Source organism: Pongo abelii, chromosome X, assembly GCF_028885655.2.
Source record: "Pongo abelii isolate AG06213 chromosome X, NHGRI_mPonAbe1-v2.0_pri, whole genome shotgun sequence".
In the NCBI taxonomy this organism is placed as follows: Eukaryota; Metazoa; Chordata; class Mammalia; order Primates; family Hominidae; genus Pongo; species Pongo abelii.
Genome location: NC_072008.2, coordinates 69,101,736 through 69,120,502, shown reverse-complemented (window position 1 = coordinate 69,120,502; position 18,767 = coordinate 69,101,736). Strand labels below are relative to the sequence as shown.

Below are 18,767 nucleotides of genomic sequence, written 5' to 3'. Positions count from 1 at the left end.
AGCAACCTGAATGGAGTTGGAGACCATTATTCTAAGTGAAGTAATTCGGGAATGGAAAATCAAACATTGTATATTCTCACCTGTAAATGGGAGTTAAGCTATGTGGACACAAAGGCATAAGAATGGTACAATGGACTTTGGAAACTTGAGGGGAGAAGTGGGGAAGGGGGATGAAGGATAAAATTCTACACATTGGGTACAGTGTACACTGCTTGGGTGATGGGTGCAACAAAATCTCTGAAATCACCACTAAAGAACTCATCAATGTAACCAAATACCACTTGTTCCCCCGAAACTATTGAAACAACAATAAATAAATAGATTAATTAAAATTAAAAATTAATAAAAAGAATGAGATCTTGTTCTTTGTTGCAGCATGGATGGAGGTGGAGGCCATTATCCTAAGCAAACTAATGCAGAAACAGAAAACCAAGTACCGCAAGTTGTCACTTATAACTGAGAGCTAAACAATGAGAAATCGTGGACACAAAGAGGGGAACAACGACACCAGAGCCTACTTGAGGGTGGAGAGTGGGAGGGGGGAAAGGAGCAGGAAAAATACCTATTGAGTACCATGCTTATCACCTGGGTGATGGAATAATTTACACACCAAACCCCCGTGACCTACGATTTACCACCTATATAACAAACCCGCACATGTACACCTGAACCTAAAATTAGAGGTTATATATATGATATATAGAATATATATCATGTATATTAATATATAATATACATTTATATAATATATATTTTATAATATAAATATATATATATAATATAAAATATATATAATATAATGTATTATATATCATATATATGATATATATAACATGATATATATCATATATTATATGATATATATGACATATATATTATATAGAGAGAGAGAGTCTGTTGATTGTTTCCCTGGCAAAGACATCAATTTAAAAACTATCTACACTGAAAAAAACACCTCCATAAGAACCAAAAATCAGGTGAGCACTGGTTTGAACTTCATATCACTGAAAGAGGCACTGAAGAGATAGGAAAAAAAATCTTAAATTGCCAATGCTACCCCTGCCCCATCTCTGGCAGCTGTAGCATATTGTGGAGAGTGTCTCTGGGCTCCAGGGGAGAGGGAACACAGCAATTGTTAGGCATTGAACTCAGGACTGTCCTGTTAGTGATGAAACAAAATCTGGACAAAACTCAGCTAGCACCCATCCGTGAATGGTGGATTTAAACCAGCCCTAGCCAGAGGGTAATTGCCAATTCCAGTGGTCCAATCTTGAGTTCCCACAAACCTCATTACCAAGAGCTAGAGTTCCCTGTGTCTCCAGGTACATTTGAAAGGCAGCCTAGGCCATAAGAACTGCAACTCTTAGTAGAGTGTTAGCGCTAAACTAGGCCCAGAGATAGTAGACTTGGTGGTTGTCGTGGTCGGGGGGTGAGGTATGTGACCTATGGAGACACCAACAGGGGCAGCCAGCCAAAGAACTGCTGGATAATGCCAACCAAGAAAGTGCTGGCATTACCACTCCCCTAAACTCAGGCTGCACAGCTTATGGCTCCAAAAGAGACCCCTTCCTTCCACTTGAGGAGGTGGAAGAGAAGAGTGGGAAGGACTTTGTCTTGCATCTTGGATACCAGCTCAGCCACAGCAGAATAAGACATTGGTCAGAGCCAGGAGGCCCCTGTTCCAGGAACTAGCTCTAAGATGACAATTCTAGACATACCCTGGGTCAGAAGGGAACCCTCTGCCTTAAAGGAAAGGACTCAGTCCTGGCAGTATTTATTACCTGCTAACTGGAGAGCCCTTGGGCCATGAATAACCAGCAGTGATACACAGGTACTATGTTGATGGCCTTGGGTGAGACTCTGACATTTGCTAGCTTCAGGTGAGACTCAGCACATTTCCACCACGTTACCAGATATAGTGGCTATGAGGCAAAACTCTTTCTGCTTGAGAAAAGGAGAGGGAAGAGTAAACGTGACTTTCTCTTGCACCTTAGGTGTCAACATGGCCACAGTGGGGTAGAGCACCATGTGGGCTCTTGGGGCCCCTGATTCTAGGACTTGACTTTTGGATGGCATTCTTGGACATTTCCTGGGCTAGAGGGGAGCCAACTGCTCTGAAGGGTGAGTCTCAGGCCAGGCAGCATTCACCACAAGCTGATTTAAGAGCCCTTGGGCACTAAAAAAAATATTAGTGGCAGTTTTGCAGTACGACTTGTGTCCTGGGGTGGTGGTGGCTACAGGGTGAAGCTCCTCTGCCTTTGGAAAGTGGAGGGAAGAGTAGGAAAAACTGTGACTTGTGGTTTGAGTGTCAACTCAGCTGAAATACAATAGAACACCAGGTAGACTTCTAAGAATTTTAACTCTAGTCCCCGACTCCTGGATGGCACCTCTGGACCCACCAAAGGCATGGGGCACCTTGCCACCCTTAAGAAACAAAAGAGGTCTGGCTGGCTTAGCCACTTGCTGATTGTAGTGTCCCAGTGCCTTGAGTGAACATAGGCAGTAGCCAGGGAGTTTTTACACCAAGCCTTGAGAGAAACCCAGTGCTGTACTGGCTTCAGGTCTGAACCAGCACAGTCATAGTGGTGGCGGCCACAGAGGTGCTTGTTCCACTTCAACCCCAGCTTTAGATGGCTCAGAACAGAGAGAGAGAAAGACTCTGTTTGGGGAAAAAAAAACAAGTGAAGAGAATCAGAATCTTTGGCTGGTAATCCAGATAATTCTTCTGGATCTTGTCAAACACCATCAAGGAGGTATCTCTACAAGTCTGCAAGAACCAGAGCATTACTGGGTTTAGGGGTGCCCTATAAAGAAGAAACAGCTTAGAACACAACACCCAAGCAAACCCCTTCAAATATCTGTAAAGTCTTCCCAGGGACAGGTACAAATAAGCCCAGGCAGTGATGACTACAATAAATATCTAACTCCTCAATGTCAAGTCACTGAAAAACATCTACTAGCATTGACACCATCTAGGAAAATATGACCTTACCAAATTAACTAAGTAAGGCACAAGGGAAGGGACCTTTCAGACAGATAATTTAAAGTAGCCAAGTTGAGGAAACTCAAAGAAATTCAACATAACACAAAGGAGGATTTCAGAATTATATCAGATAAATCTAACAAAGAAATTGAAATAATTTCAAAGAATCAAGCGAAATTTTAGAGCTGAAAAATGCCACTGACATACTGAAGAATGCATCAGAGTTATTTAATAGCAGAATTGATCAAGAAGAAGAAGAAAAAAATAGTGAGCTTGAAGATGGTTACTCAAAGCTCTAGTAACAGAACTTCCCAAGCCCAGAGAAATATATCACTATCCAAGAAAAAGAACGTAATAGAACACAAACCAGATTTAACCCCGAAAAGGACTTTCTCAAGGAATCTAATAAACTCTCAAAGGCCAAGGATAAGGAAAAAATCCTAAAATCAGCAAGAGAAAAGAGATAAACAAAGAACACACAATAGACGTCCAATGTGTCTGGCAGCAGACTTTTCAGTGGAATCTTTACAGGCCAGGATAAAATGGCATGACATATTTAAAGTGTTGAAGAAAAAAATAATATCTTAGGATAGTATATCTGACAATAATGTCCTTAAATCATGAAGGAGAAATAAAGACTTTCCCTAACAAACAAAAGTGGAGGGATTTCTTCAACACCATACCTGTCTTGAAATAAATGCTAAGGAAATTATTCAATCAGAAAGGAAAAGACATTAATAAACAATCAGAAATTATCCGAGGGTAAAAAACTCACTGGTAATAGTAAGTACACAGGGGGACATTTCGAGGCCCTGTGGGAGGGAAGTGAGCAACATTTGAGGCAGAGGAGAGAGAAAGGTGAAATGCGCAGGTAACATCTAAAGGAACTGGTTTAAATCCTAATGCCAAATTATGGCAAAGAGTTGCTTCTAGAAATACTGATGCCACCCAAGTAACTAATGAAACTGAAAGATCTTGGCATGAAACAGCAGCTACATCAGGTGCTCATTCTGAGTGTAATGCAGAGCTCTCAGGAGACATGTGTAAAGAATATAAAGTAATATATTCTTTTTTTTATTATTATTATTATACTTCAGGTTTTATGGTACATGTGCGCAATGTGCAGGTTAGTTACATATGTATACATGTGCCATGCTGGTGCGCTGCACCCACTAACTCGTCATCTAGCATTAGGTATATCTCCCAATGCTATACGTCCACCCTACCCCCACCCCACAACAGTCCCCAAAGTGTGATGATCGCCTTCCTGTGTCCATGTGTTCTCATTGTTCAATTCCCACCTATGAGTGAGAATATGCGGTGTTTGGTTTTTTGTTCTTCTGATAGTTTACTGAGAATGATGATTTCCAATTTCATCCATGTCCCTACAAAGGACATGAACTCATCATTTTTTATGGCTGCATAGTATTCCATGGTGTATATGTGCCACATTTTCTTAATCCAGTCTATCATTGTTGGACATTTGGGTTGGTTCCAAGTCTTTGCTATTGTGAATAGTGCTGCAATAAACATACGTGTGCATGTGTCTTTATAGCAGCATGATTTATAATCCTTTGGGTATATACCCAGTAATGAGATTGCTGGGTCAAATGGTATTTCTAGTTCTAGATCCCTGAGGAATCACCACACTGACTTCCACAAGTGTTGAACTAGTTTACATTCCCACCAAAAGTGTAAAAGTGTTCCTATTTCTCCACATCCTCTCCAGCACCTGTTGTTTCCTGACTTTTTAATGATTGCCATTCCAACTGGTGTGAGATGGTATCTCATTGTGGTTTTGATTTGCATTTCTCTGATGGCCAGTGATGGTGAGCATTTCTTCATGTCTTTTTTGGCTGCATAAATGTCTTCTTTTGAGAAGTGTCTGTTCATGTCCTTCACCCACTTTTTGATGGGGTTGTTTGTTTTTTTCTTGTAAATTTGTTGGAGTTCATTGTGGATTCTGGGTATTAGTCCTTTGTCAGATGAGTAGGTTGCGAAAATTTTCTCCCATTTTGTAGGTTGCCTGTTCACTCTGATGGTAGTTTCCTTTGCTGTGCAGAAGCTCTTTAGTTTAATTAGATCCCATTTGTCAATTTTGGCTTTTGTTGCCATTGCTTTTGGTGTTTCAGACATGAAGTCCTTGCACATGCCTATGTCCTGAATGGTAATGCCTAGGTTTTCTTCTAGGGTTTTTATGGTTTTAGGTCTAATGTTTAAGTCTTTAATCCATCTTGAATTGATTTTGTATAAGGTGTAAGGAAGGGATCCAGTTTCAGCTTTCTAAATATGGCTAGCCAGTTTTCCCAGCAGCATTTAATAAATAGGGAATCCTTTCCTCATTGCTTGTTTTTCTCAGGTTTGGCAAAGATCAGATAGCTGTAGATATGCGGCGTTATTTCTGAGGGCTCTGTTCTGTTCCATTGATCTACATCTCTGTTTTGGTATCAGTACCATGCTGTTTTGGTTACTGTAGCCTTGTAGTATAGTTTGAAGTCAGGTAGCGTGATGCCTCCAGCTTTGTTCTTTTGGCTTAGGATTGACTTGGCGATGCGGGCTCTTTTTTGGTTCCATATGAACTTTAAAGCAGTTTTTTCCAATCTGTGAAGAAAGTCATTGGTGGCTTGATGAGGATGGCATTAAATCTGTAAATTACCTTGGGAAGGATGGCCATTTTCACGATATTGATTCTTCCTACCCATGAGTATGGAATGTTCTTCCATTTGTTTGTATCCTCTTTTATTTCCTTGAGCAGTGGTTGGTTGTTCTCCTTGAAGAGGTCTTTCGCATCCCTTGTAAGTTGGATTCCTAAGTATTTTATTCTCTTTGAAGCAATTGTGAATAGGAGTTCACTCATGATTTGGCTCTCCGTTTGTCTGTTGTTTGTGTATAAGAATGCTTGTGATTTTTATACATTGATTTTGTATCCTGAGACTTTGCTGAGGCTGCTTATGAGCTTAAGGAGATTTTGGGCTGAGACAATGGGGTTTTCTAGATATACTATCATGTCATCTGCAAACAGGGACAATTTGACTTCCTGTTTTCCTAATTGAGTGCCCTTTATTTCCTTCTCCTGCCTAACTGCCCTGGCCAGAACTTCCAACACTATGTTGAACAGAAGTGGTGAGAGAGGGCATCCCTGTCTTGAGCCAGTTTTCAAGGGAAATGCTTCCAGTTTTTGCCCATTCAGTATGATATTGGCTGTGGGTTTTTCATATATAGCTTTTATTATTTTGAGATACATCCCATCAATACCTAATTTATTGAGAGTTTTTAGCATGAAGTGTTGTTGAATTTTGTCAAAGGCCTTTTCTGCATCTATTGAGATAATCATGTGGTTTTTGTCTTTGGTTCTGTTTATATGCTGGATTACATTTATTGATTTGCGTATATTGAACCAGACTTGCATCCCAGGGATGAAGCCCACTTGATCATGGTGGATAAGCTTTTTGATGTGCTGCTGGATTCGGTTTGCCAGTATTTTATTGAGGATTTTTGCATCAATGTTCATCAAGGATATTGGTCTAAAATTCTCTTTTTTTGTTGTGTCTCTGCCCGGCTTTGGTATCAGGATGATGCTGGCCTCATAAAATGAGTTAGGGAGGATTCCCTCTTTTTCTATTGATTGGAATAGTTTGAGAAGGAATGGTACCAGTTCCTCCTTGTACCTCTGGTAGAATTCGGCTGTGAATCCATCTGGTCCTGGACTTTTTTTGGTTGGTAAGCTATTGATTATTGCCACAATTTCAGCTCCTGTTATTGGTCTATTCAGAGATTCAACTTCTTCCTGGTTTAGTCTTGGGAAGGTGTATTTGTTGAGAAATTTATCCATTTCTTCTGGATCTTCTAGCTTATTTGCATAGAGGTGTTTTTAGTATTCTCTGATGGTAGTTTGTATTTCTGTGGGATCAGTGGTGATATCCTCTGTATCATTTTTTATTGCATCTATTTGACTCTTCTCTCTTTTTTTCTTTATTAATCTTGCTAGCGGTCTATCAATTTTGTTGATCCTTTCAAAAAAGCAGCTCCTGGATTCATTAATTTTTTGAAGGGTTTTTTGTGTCTCTATTTCCTTCAGTTCTGCTCTGATTTTAGTTATTTCTTGCCTTCTGCTAGCTTTTCAATGTATTTCTTCTTGCTTTTCTAGTTCTTTTAATTGTGATGTTAGGGTGTCAATTTTGGATCTTTCCTGCTTTCTCTTGTGGGCATTTAGTGCTATAAATTTCCCTCTACACACTGCTTTGAATGCATCCCAGAGATTCTGGTACGTTGTGTCTTGGTTCTCGTTGGTTTCAAAGAACATCTTTATTTCTGCCTTCATTTCGTTATGTACCCAGTAGTCATTCAGGAGCAGGTTGTTCAGTTTCCATGTAGTTGAGCGGTTTTGAGTGAGATTCTTAATCCTGAGTTCTGCCTTGATTGCACTGTGATCTGAGAGATAGTTTGTTATAATTTCTGTTCTTTTACATTTACTGAGGAGAGCTTTACTTCCAAGTATGTGGTCAGTTTTGGAATAGGTGTGGTGTGGTGCTGAAAAAAATGTATATTCTGTTGATTTGGGGTAGAGAGTTCTGTAGATGTCTATTAGGTCTGCTTGGTGCAGAGCTGAGTTCAATTCCTGGGTATCCTTGTTGACTTTCTGTCTCTTTGATCTGTCTAATGTTGAAGTGGGGTGTTAAAGTCTCCCATTATTAATGTGTGGGAGTCTAAGTCTCTTTGTAGGTCACTCAGTACTTGCTTTATGAATCTGGGTGCTCCTGTATTGGGTGCATATATATTTAGGATAGTTAGCTCTTCTTGTTGAATTAATCCCTTTACCATTATGTAATGACTTTCTTTGTCTCTTTTGATGTTTGTTGGTTTAAAGTCTGTTTTATCAGAGACTAGGATTGCAACCCCTGCCTTTTTTTGTTTTCCATTCGTTTGGTAGATCTTCCTCCATCCTTTTATTTTGAGCCTATGTGTGTCTCTGCGCATGAGATGGGTTTCCTGAATACAGCACACTGATGGGTCTTGAGTCTTTATCCAATTTGCCAGTCTGTGTCTTTTAATTGGAGCATTTAGTCCATTTACATTTAATGTTAATATTGTTATGTGTGAATTTGATCCTGTCATTATGATGTTAGCTGGTTATTTTGCTCGTTAGTTGATGCAGTCTCTTCCTAGTCTTGATGGTCTTTACATTTTGGCATGATTTTGCAGTAGCTGGTACTGGTTGTGCCTTTCCATGTTTAGTGCTTCCTTCAGGAGCTCTTTTAGGGCAGGCCTGGTGGTGACAAAGTCTCTCAACATTTGCTTGTCTGTAAAGTATTTTATTTCTCCTTCACTTATGAAGCTTAGTTTGGCTGGATATGAAATTCTGGGTTGAAAATTCTTTTCTTTAAGAATGTTGAATATTGGTCCCCACTCTCTTCTGGCTTGTAGAGTTTCTGCCGAGAGTTCCGCTGTTAGTCTGATGGGTTTCCCTTTGATGGTAACCCGACCTTTCTCTCTGGCTGCCCTTAACAGTGTTTCCTTCATTTCAACTTTGGTGAATCTGACAATTATGTGTCTTGGAGTTGCTCTTCTCGAGGAGTATCTTTGTGGCGTTCTCTGTATTTCCTGAATCTGAATGTTGGCCTGCCTTGCTAGATTGGGGAAGTTCTCCTGGATAATATCCTGCAGAGTGTTTTCCAACTTGGTTCCATTCTCCCCGTCACTTTCAGGTACACCAATCAGACGTAGATTTGGTCTTGTCACATAGTCCCACATTTCTTGGAGGCTTTGCTTGTTTCTTTTTATTCTTTTTTCTCTAAACTTCCCTTCTCACTTCATTTCATTCATTTCATCTTCCATCACTGATATCTTTTCTTCCATTTGATCGCATCAACTCCTGAGGCTTCTGCATTCTTCACGTAGTTCTTGAGCCTTGGTTGTCAGCTCCATCAGCTCCTTTAAGCACTTCTCTGTACTGGTTATTCTAGTTATACATTCTTCTGAATTTTTTTCAAAGTTTTCAACTTCTTTGCCTTTGGTTTGAATATCCTCCGTTAGCTCAGAGTAATTTGATCATCTGAAGCCTTCTTCTCTCAGCTCGTCAAAGTCATTCTCCGTCCAGCTTTGTTCCATTGCTGGTGAGGAACTGCGTTCCTTTGGAGGAGGAGAGGCACTCTGCTTTTTAGAGTTTCCAGTTTTTCTGCTCTGTTTTTCCCCCATCTTTGTGGTTTTATCTACTTTTCGTCTTTGATGATGGTGATGTACAGATGGGTTTTTGGTGTGGATGTCCTTTCTGTTTGTTAGTTTTCCTTCTAACAGACAGGACCCTCAGCTCCAGGTCTGTTGGAGTACCCGTCCGGCCGTGTGAGGTGTCAGTCTGCCCCTGTTGCCGGGTGCCTCCCAGTTAGGCTGCTCGAGGGTCAGGGGTCAGGGACCCACTTGAGGAGGCTGTCTGCCCGTTCTCAGATCTCCAGCTGCGTGCTGGGAGAACCACTGCTTTCCTCAAAGCTCAGATGGAAATGCAGAAATCACCCGTCTTCTGCATCACTCAGGCTGGGGGCTATAGACCGGAGCTGTTCCTATTCCGCCATCTTGGCTCCTCCCCGTAATACATTCTTTATCTTGTGAAATCACAAGAAATACTACAGGCATTGAAGAATCAACTGAAAACTAATTTCAAGACCAGAAGGTCTGAGTTACCAAATATATGATATATTTTGAGAAAGCAATCAGCAAAGACTTAAAAGAATGTTTGAAGAAACAATTAGAATTGTGTTTTTCAAGAAAAAAATGTTAAAGTATCTTTACTTGATATCTCCAATGGATACTGATTAGCTCATCTAAATTTAGACAGTTGCCTACTTAGAAGAAATAAAAATGTTGATCACAGACCCTGATCTAATTCTTGAAGTGTTGAGATCTTCTCCTATGGTACAAGTGGACGAGAAGGGTGAGAAAGTGAGATCAAGTCATAAGCGTTCTATTGAGATTCTTAGAGAGATTTCTGGAACATCAATAGAGGAAGTAAAAGCTTTGATCAAAAGTGCAAACTGCACCAAAGTGATAATCTGTGAGTTTGCACACAATCGCAAAGGGTACATCACTTTCCAGTCAGAAACAGATGCACAACAGGCTTTTAAATGCTTAAGAGAGTAAGTTAAAACATTTCAGGGCAAGCCAGTCATTGCAAGGATAAAGGCCATCAATACATTTTACTTGCTAAGAATGATTATCAACTAATGGATTCTAGTATATATAGCCAGCCCATTCAGACTCAAGCACAGTATGCCTCACCAGTCTTTATGCAGCTTGTATATAATCCTCACCAACAGTACTCAGTCTACAGTATTGTGCCTCAGTCTTGATCTCCAAATCTTGCACTTTACTGTGAAACACCACTGGCTTCCTTTCCCAATGGTAGTTTTGCCAATGGCTTTAATTCATCAGGATCTCAAAACAAATGCTGCTGCTTTGAATTTAGTTCGACCATCCAAAAAAAAAAAAAAAAGTGTGAAGCCTCATTTTAGGTTCAGAACACTAAATAGAGGGCTTTGTATTATTGGAGGGAAGATCATTGAACACATGTAGTTCAAGAAACTTTCCATACTGAACAGCATAATCCTGCATCAGGAGCAAACTTACCTTCAAAAGGAGACTTCCATTGTGCAGATAAAACAGAGTGGGACTACGGTAGGAGCAGAAAAACTCTTTTCAGAGGTCGAAGGTGATGAGAAGATGATAGTATCCCAAGACCCTATCCTTCAACAGTTGAATCAAAGGCTCCAACACCAAAGTTTGGCTTACTAGCCTCAAATTTTCCAACTTTATCAAGAATTCCAGGTGAACTCATTTTAGAGAATATGATTTCTTATGCTGTTAAAGGTGGCTACAAAGAAAAGGATAATAAAGATTTGTTTGTTGCCCAGTGCCTGCAAATGAGCAGACACAATGCACTTCTGATTAGCAAATCAACTTGAGTACCAGTCCTCCATGTGCAGCTGAGCTTCTTGCATTAACCACAACTCAGCAAGAAAAAGATCTAAAAGACAATTCCACTGTTCAGAGGTACAGTTTCAACCAGATGGACTATACCAGTTTCTCCTCCAAGTGCTACAAAGCTATCAATGGCAAATACTGCTTCACCATATAATAATGACATAAATGCAGCTGCAGCTGTGGATCTACAGGAACCCCTAATGTTAATTTATGCTGAAGTGTGCCAAAAGCTCCCTAAAGAGCCATCTTCAGTTTTTGTGCAGCCACTCTGGGAACGTCACTCATTTTACTATCTCCCACCAAAAATGAAGACAATGAAGCTCCTGAGAAGTCCATTGAGAAACCACATGAGCAGCCAGAAGCAAGGACTAGTAAGGAATATTCTGGCTTTGGAGGCAATACCATTCTCAGGGAGAATGTGGAAAAATCAAGGAAAAGAAATGCCAGTTTAGCCATAGAACTATACCTCAGGGAGTTACTCAATATAATGGCAAAGAGGAATATGTACCACCCAGATCACCAAAGTGGAAAACAACAAAAGCAACCCCAAAAAACTATTCAAAATTTTCTCTCTTTTCCTATTAAACTTGAGCCATGGCTATATTGAACTGTTTTGGAATGGAAGCGGTAACCAGGAAGGAAACAGGAGAAAGTGCATCCTTAAATCATTATGGATTTTGGAGTTGTGAGTTATAGTGTATTAGTCCGTTCTCACATTGCTATAAAAAACTGCGTGAGACTGGGTAATTTATAAAGAAAATAGATTTACTTGACTCACAGTTCCCCAGGGCTGGGGAGGCCTCAGGAAATACAATCATGGCATAAAAAGAAGCAAATACATCATTCTTCACACAGCAGCAGGAAGAAGTGCCAAGAAAAGGGGGTAAATAACCTTATTTAAAAAATCAGATCTCATGAGAACTCACTCACTATTAAGAGAACAGCATGAGGGTAACTGCCCCCATGATGTAATTACCTTCCACTGGGTCCCTCCCACAACATGAGGGGATTATGGGAACAACAATACAAGATGAGATTTGTGTGGGGACACAGCCAAACCAAATTATTCAACCCCTGATCTTTCCAAAATCTCACGTCCTCACATTTCAAAACATAATCATGCCTCCCCAACAGTCCTCCAAAGTGTTAGCTCATTCCAACATTAACCCAAAAGCCCAACTCCAAAGTCTCATCTGAGACAAGACAAGTCCCTTCCACCTATCAGTCTGTAAAATCAAAGTCAAGTTAGTTTCTTCACAGATCCAATGGAGGTACAGGCATTGGGTAAAAACATCCATTCCATATAGGAAAAATTGGCCAAAACCAAAGAGCTACAGGCCCCGTGCAAGTCTGAAATACAATAGGGCAGTCATTAAAACTTAAAGTTTCAAAATGATCTCCTTTTAGTCCATGTCTCACATCCAGATCAGGTTGATGCAACAGGTGGGCTCCTATGGCCTTGGGGAGCTCTACTCCTATGGCTTTGCAAAGTACAGCTTCCCTCCCAACTGCTTTAACAGGCTGGAATTTAGTATGTGTGGCTTTTCCAGTTGCACTATGCAAGCTGGTGGTGGATCTAACATTCTGGGGTCTGGAAAACAGTGACCCTTTTCTCACAGCTCCACTAGGCTGTGCCACAGTGAGGACTCTGTGTGTAGGCTCCAATCCCACATTTTTGTTACACATAGCCCTAGCAGAGGTGCTCCATGAGGGCTCCACCCCTGTAGCAAACTTCCCCTGGACATCCAGTCATTTTTGTACATTCTCTGAAATCTAGGCAGAGGTTCCCAAACCTCAATTCTTTACTTCTGTGCACCCACGGGTTCAACACCACATGTAAGCCACCAAGGCTTGAGACTTACACCTTCTTAAGCAATGGCCTGAGATGTACCTTAGGCTTTTTTAACCACAGCTTGAGCTGAAGCAGCTGGAATGCAGGACACCACGTCCTGAGGCTGTATAGAGCAGGGGGCCCTGGGCCTGGCCCAAGAAACCATTTTTCCCTCCTAGGCTTCAAGGCTTGTGATGGGAGGGTTTGTCATAAAGGTCTCTGACATTCCCTGTAGATATTTTCTTGGAGATTAACAATTGGCTTCTTGTTATTGATGCAAATTTCTGCAGCTAACTTGAATTTCTCCCCAGAAAATTGGTTTTTCTTTTCTATCTATCTCATCATCAGGCTGCAAATTTTCCAAACTATTAAACTCTGCTTCCTTTTGAATGCTTTGCCACTTAGAAATTTCTTCCACCAGATACACTAAATCATCTTTCTCAAGTTCAAAGTTCCACAGATCTCTAGGGCTGGGGCAAAATGCTGTCAGTCTCTACTAAAGCATCACAACAGTCACCTGTGCTCCAGTTGCCAACAAGTTCCTCATCTCCATCTGAGACCATCTCAGCCAGGACTTTATTGTCCATATCACTATCAGCATTTTGGTCAAAGTCATTCAACAAGTCTCTAGGAAGTTTCAAACTTTCCCACATATTTCTATCTTCTTCTGAGCCTTCCAAACTGCTTCAACCTCTGCCTGTGACCCAGTTAAAAAGTCACTTCCACATTTTTGAGTAGCCTAACATCAGCCTCCCACTCCCTCAGTACCAATTTACTATATTAATTCATTCTCATGCTGCTATAAAGAGCTGCCCACAACTGGGTAAGTTATAAAGAAAAGAAGTTTAATTGACTCACAGTTTTGCAGGGCTGGGGAGGACTCAAGAAACTTACAATCATGGTGGAAGTGAAAGCAAACATGTCCTCCTTCACATGGTGGCAGGAAAGAGAAGTGCCAAGCAAAGGGGGAAAAGTCTCTTATAAAACTATCAGATCTCAAGAAAACTCACTCACTATCACGAGAATAGCATGAGGTAACTTCCCCCATGATTTAATTACCTTCCACCAAGTCCCTCCTATGACACGTGGAGATGATGGGAATAAAATTTAAGATAAGATTTTGGTAAGGACACAGCCAAATCATATCAGATACGATCCCAAAAATTCACCTTTAATGTGATTTTTAAAGGCTGCAGGATTCCCATCTATCTGTCTATCTATCTATCTATCTATCTATCTATCTATCTATATCTATCCATTACTTTATCTATTTATCTACACATACATAGATAAAAAGTATAATTTTTCTATATTTTTGTTTTTAATTACTATTTGCAGAGATTATTTTCCAGGAATCAATTTTGAGGCTTTGGATTCAGCTTGGAAGAAAAAAAAATTTTACACTTTTTAGTATAAGAGATGAGGGAGTGAGAGGAAACATTTTTTGAAGTAGCATTTCTGTAAAATTAAAATTTACTTTTTAAAATCTATTTAAAGTTTGGCTTGGAAAATGCCATCTCTGACTATACGGCCTTGTACTGCAAAGAAGACCAGTGGCTGGAGTGCCTCTTGTGAGTGTGTGTGTACAAAAGCACCTGAAACCAAATCTGTTGTCGTGTTAGTAAATGTTTTGAAAACTGAATGCAATAATTGAATGGATTTTTTTGTAGTTTGAAATTTAGTCTGCCTTTTTGACATTTCTAATATTTTATTCAACAAGTTGCTAAGCTCTGATTGTACTTGAAGATATGACAACCAATCAGCTTGATACTTAAGGAAAGCAATTCAACAAGAAGAGCTAACTATCCTAAATTTATATACACCCAATACAAGAACACCCAGATTCATAAAGCAGGTTCTTAGACACCTACAAAGAGACTTTGACTCCCAAACAATAATAATGCGGGACTTTAACACCCAAACAATAATAATGGGGGACTTTAACACCCAAATGACAATACTAGACAGATCATCAAGATGGAAAATTAACAAAGATTTTCAGGACCTGAATTCAGCTCTGGATAAAGGGGACCCGATAGATATCTATAGAACTCTCCACACACCCAACTCAAAAAAAAAAAAAAAATAGAAGAATATACACTCTTCTCATTGTCACATGACAGTTACTCTAAAATTGCTCATATAATAAGAAGAAAAACACTCCTAAATAAATGCAAAATAACTGAAATTATAACAGTCTCTCACACCCACACCACCGTGCAATCAAACTACAACACAAGACTAAAAAATTCACCCAATACTACACAACTGCATAGAAATTGAACAACGCACTCCTAAATAACTCCTGGGTAAATAAGGAAATTAAGGCAGAAATCAAGAAGTTCTCCAGAACTACTGAAAACAAAGAGACAATGTACCAGAATCTCTGGAATGCAGCTAAAGCAGTGTTAAGAGGAAAATTTACAGCCCTAAATGCCCACATTAAAAACCTATAAAGATCTAAAATTAGCAATCTAACATCACAACTAAAAGAACTAGAGAGCCAAGGGCAAACAAACCCCAAAGTTAGCAGAAGACAAGAAATAACCAAGATCAGATAGGAACTGAAGGAGATAGAGACATAAAAATCCCTGAAAAAAACAACCAATACAGGAGCTGATATTTTGAAAATAAATTAATAAAATAGATAGCTAGCTATGCTAATAAAGAAGAAAAAAGAGAAGAATCAAATAGACACAATCAGAAATGATAAGGGGAATATTATCACTGACTCCACAGAAATACATAAACAATCATCAGAGAATACTATAAACACTACTATGCACATAAGCCAGAAAATCCAGGAAGAAATTAATAAATCACTGGATACATTGACCCTCCCAAGACTGAATCAGGAAGAAACTGAATTACTGAATAAATCAATAACAAGTTCTGAAACTGAGGTGGTAATAAATGGCCTCACAAACAAACAAAAAATGCAGGACCAGACGGATTTACAGCTGAGTCTTACAAAATGTACAAAGAAGAGATGGTAACATTTCTACCGAAACTATTCCAAGCAATTGAAAAGGAGGGACTCCTCCCTAAATCACTTTATGAGGCCAGCATTATCCTGATACCAAAACTTAGCAGATACAATAAAAAAAAATAACTTCAGGCCAATATCCCTGATGAACATTGACACAAAAATCTTCAATAAAATACTGGAAAACCAAATACAGCATCACATCAAAAAACATATCAACCACGATCAAGTTGGCTTAATTCCCAACATGCAAAATTGGTTCAACATATGCAAATCAATTAATATAATTCATGACATAAACAGAACTAAAGACAAAAACCACATAATTACCTCAATAGATGCAGAAAAGACCGTTGATAAAATTCAACATTCCTTCATGTGAAAATAAAAACTCTCAATAAACTAGGTTTTGAAGAAACATACCTCAAAATAATAAAATCCATATATGACAATTCCACAACCAATATTATACTGAACGGGCAAAAGCTGGAAGCATGCCCCTTGAAAACCAGCACAAGACAAAGCTGTCCTCTATCACCACTCTTATTCAACACAGTATTTGAATTTCTGGCCAGGGCAATCAGGCAAGAGAAAGAAATAAAGGATATTCAAATAAAAAGGAAGAAAGTCAAATTATCTTTATTTACATATGACATAATTCTACATCTAGAAAATCCCATAGTCTTAGCCCAAAAATTTCTTAAGCTGACAAAAAACTTCAGCAAAGTCTCAAGATAAAAATCAATGTGCAAAAATTACAAGAATTTCTGAACATCAACAACAAACAAGCAAGCAGAGAGCCAAATCATGAATGAACTCCCATCCACAATTGCTACAAAGAGAATAAAATACCTATGAATACAGCTAACAAGAAAATGAAGGACCTCTTCAAGGAGAATTAGAAACCATTGCTCAAGGAAATCAGAGAGGACACAAAGAAATGGAAAAACATTTCATGCTCATGGATAAAAAGTATCAGTATTATAAAAATGACCATACTGCCCAAAGTAACTTATAAATTCAATGCTATTCCCACTAAACTACCACTGATATTCTTCACAGAATTAGAGAAAACTATTTCAAAATTCATATGGAACCAAAAAAGAGCACAAATAACCAGGACAGTCTTAAGCAAAAAGACCACAGCTAGAGACATCACACTACCCAACTTCTAACTATACTACGAGGCTACAGTAAGCAAAACAGAATGGTACTGGTACAAAAACAGATACATAGATTAATAGAACAGAATAGAAAAATGAGAAATAAAACTGCATGTCTACAATCATCTGATCTTTGACAAACCTGACAAAAACAAGCTATTGGGAAAAGATATTCTATTTAATAAATGGCGCTAGAAGAACTGACTAGCCAAATGTAGAAAATTGAAATGGGGCTCCTTCTTTACACCTTATACAAAAACTAACTCATGATAGATGAAAGACTTAAATGTAAAACCCAAAACTGTAAAAAGCCAAAAAGAGAATCTGGGCAATACCACTCAGGACATAGGCATGGACAAATATTTCATGATGTAAACGCCAAAATCAATTGCAACAAAAATGAAAATTGACAGACATAATCTAATTAAATTAAAGAGCTCTGCACGGCAAAAGAAACTATCATCAAAGTGAACAGACCACCTACAGAATAGGAGAAAAATTTTGCAACCTATCCATCTGACAAAGATCTAATATCCAGAATCTACAAGGAACTTAAACAAATCTAATAGAAATAAACAAACAACCCCACTAAAAAGTGGGAAAAGAAAATGAATGGACACTTTTCAATAAAAGGCATACATGCAGTCAACACACATTTAAAACAAGCTAAGCATCACCAATTATTAGAGAAATGCAACTCAAAAGCACAATGAGATACCATCTCACACCAGTCAGAATGGCAATTATTAAATGTCAAAAAACAACAGATGCTGGCCAGATTGCAGAGAAAAAAATGCTCTTAAACTATTGGTGGAAGTGTAAATTAGTTCAACAGTTGTGAAAGACAGTGTGGTGATTCCTCAAAGACCTAGAGTCAGAAATACAATGGGACTCAGCAATCCCATTACTGAATATATACTCAAAGGAATACAGATTATCCTATTACAAACATACATGCACATGCATGTTCATTGAAGCCCTATTCACAATAGCAAAGACATGGAATCCACCCAAACGCCCATCAATGTTAGAATGAATTAAAAAACATGGTATATATACAACATTGAATACAACGCAGCAATAAAAAAGAATGAGATTAGGTCATTTGTGTGGACATGTATGGAGCTGGAAGCTGTTATTCTCTGCAAACTAACATGGGAACAGAAAACCAAATACCATACGGTTTCACTTATGAGTGGGAGCTGAATAATACACAGATACATGGGAAAAGAACACACACTGGGGTCTGTCAGGAGGAAGTGGGGAGAGGAAGAACATCAAAAACAATAGCTAATGGAGGCTGAACTTAATACCTAGGTGATGGATTCATCTATGCAGCAAACCACAATTGCACACGTTTACCTATATAACAAATCTGCACATCCTGCACATATACTCCAGGACTTAAAATAAAACTTGAAAAAAATAGTTAGTACACAGAAAAACACAGCATATTATAACACTAAACGAGTGGTGTGTAAACTGCCTTTATCATAAGTAAAAAGATAAAATCCTAAGTAAAAAGATTAAATGATGAGCCAATCAAAAATAATAACTACAACAAGTTTTCAAAACATAGTAGTATAATTAAATATAAATAGAAAAAACAAAAAGGTAAAAAGCTGGGGGATAAAGTTGAGGCACTGAGTTTTTTTTTAAATTACACATTAAATTCTAGGGTACATGTGCACAACATGCAAGTTTGTTACATATGTATACGTGTGCCATGTTGGTGTGCTGCACCCATTAACTCTTCATTTATATTAGATATATCTCCTAATGCTATCCCTCCTCCCTCCCCTCACACCACGACAGGCCCCAGTGTGTGATGTT

The 18,767-nt window shown here is 38.9% G+C and overlaps 1 pseudogene; it reads left to right on the top strand.

Annotated features, from left to right (window-relative positions):
* The window catches only part of LOC100454789 (la-related protein 4-like), a 67,987-nt pseudogene extending 55,428 nt beyond the window's left edge, over positions 1–12,559 (top strand).
* Positions 12,560–18,767: the final 6,208 nt, after the last annotated feature.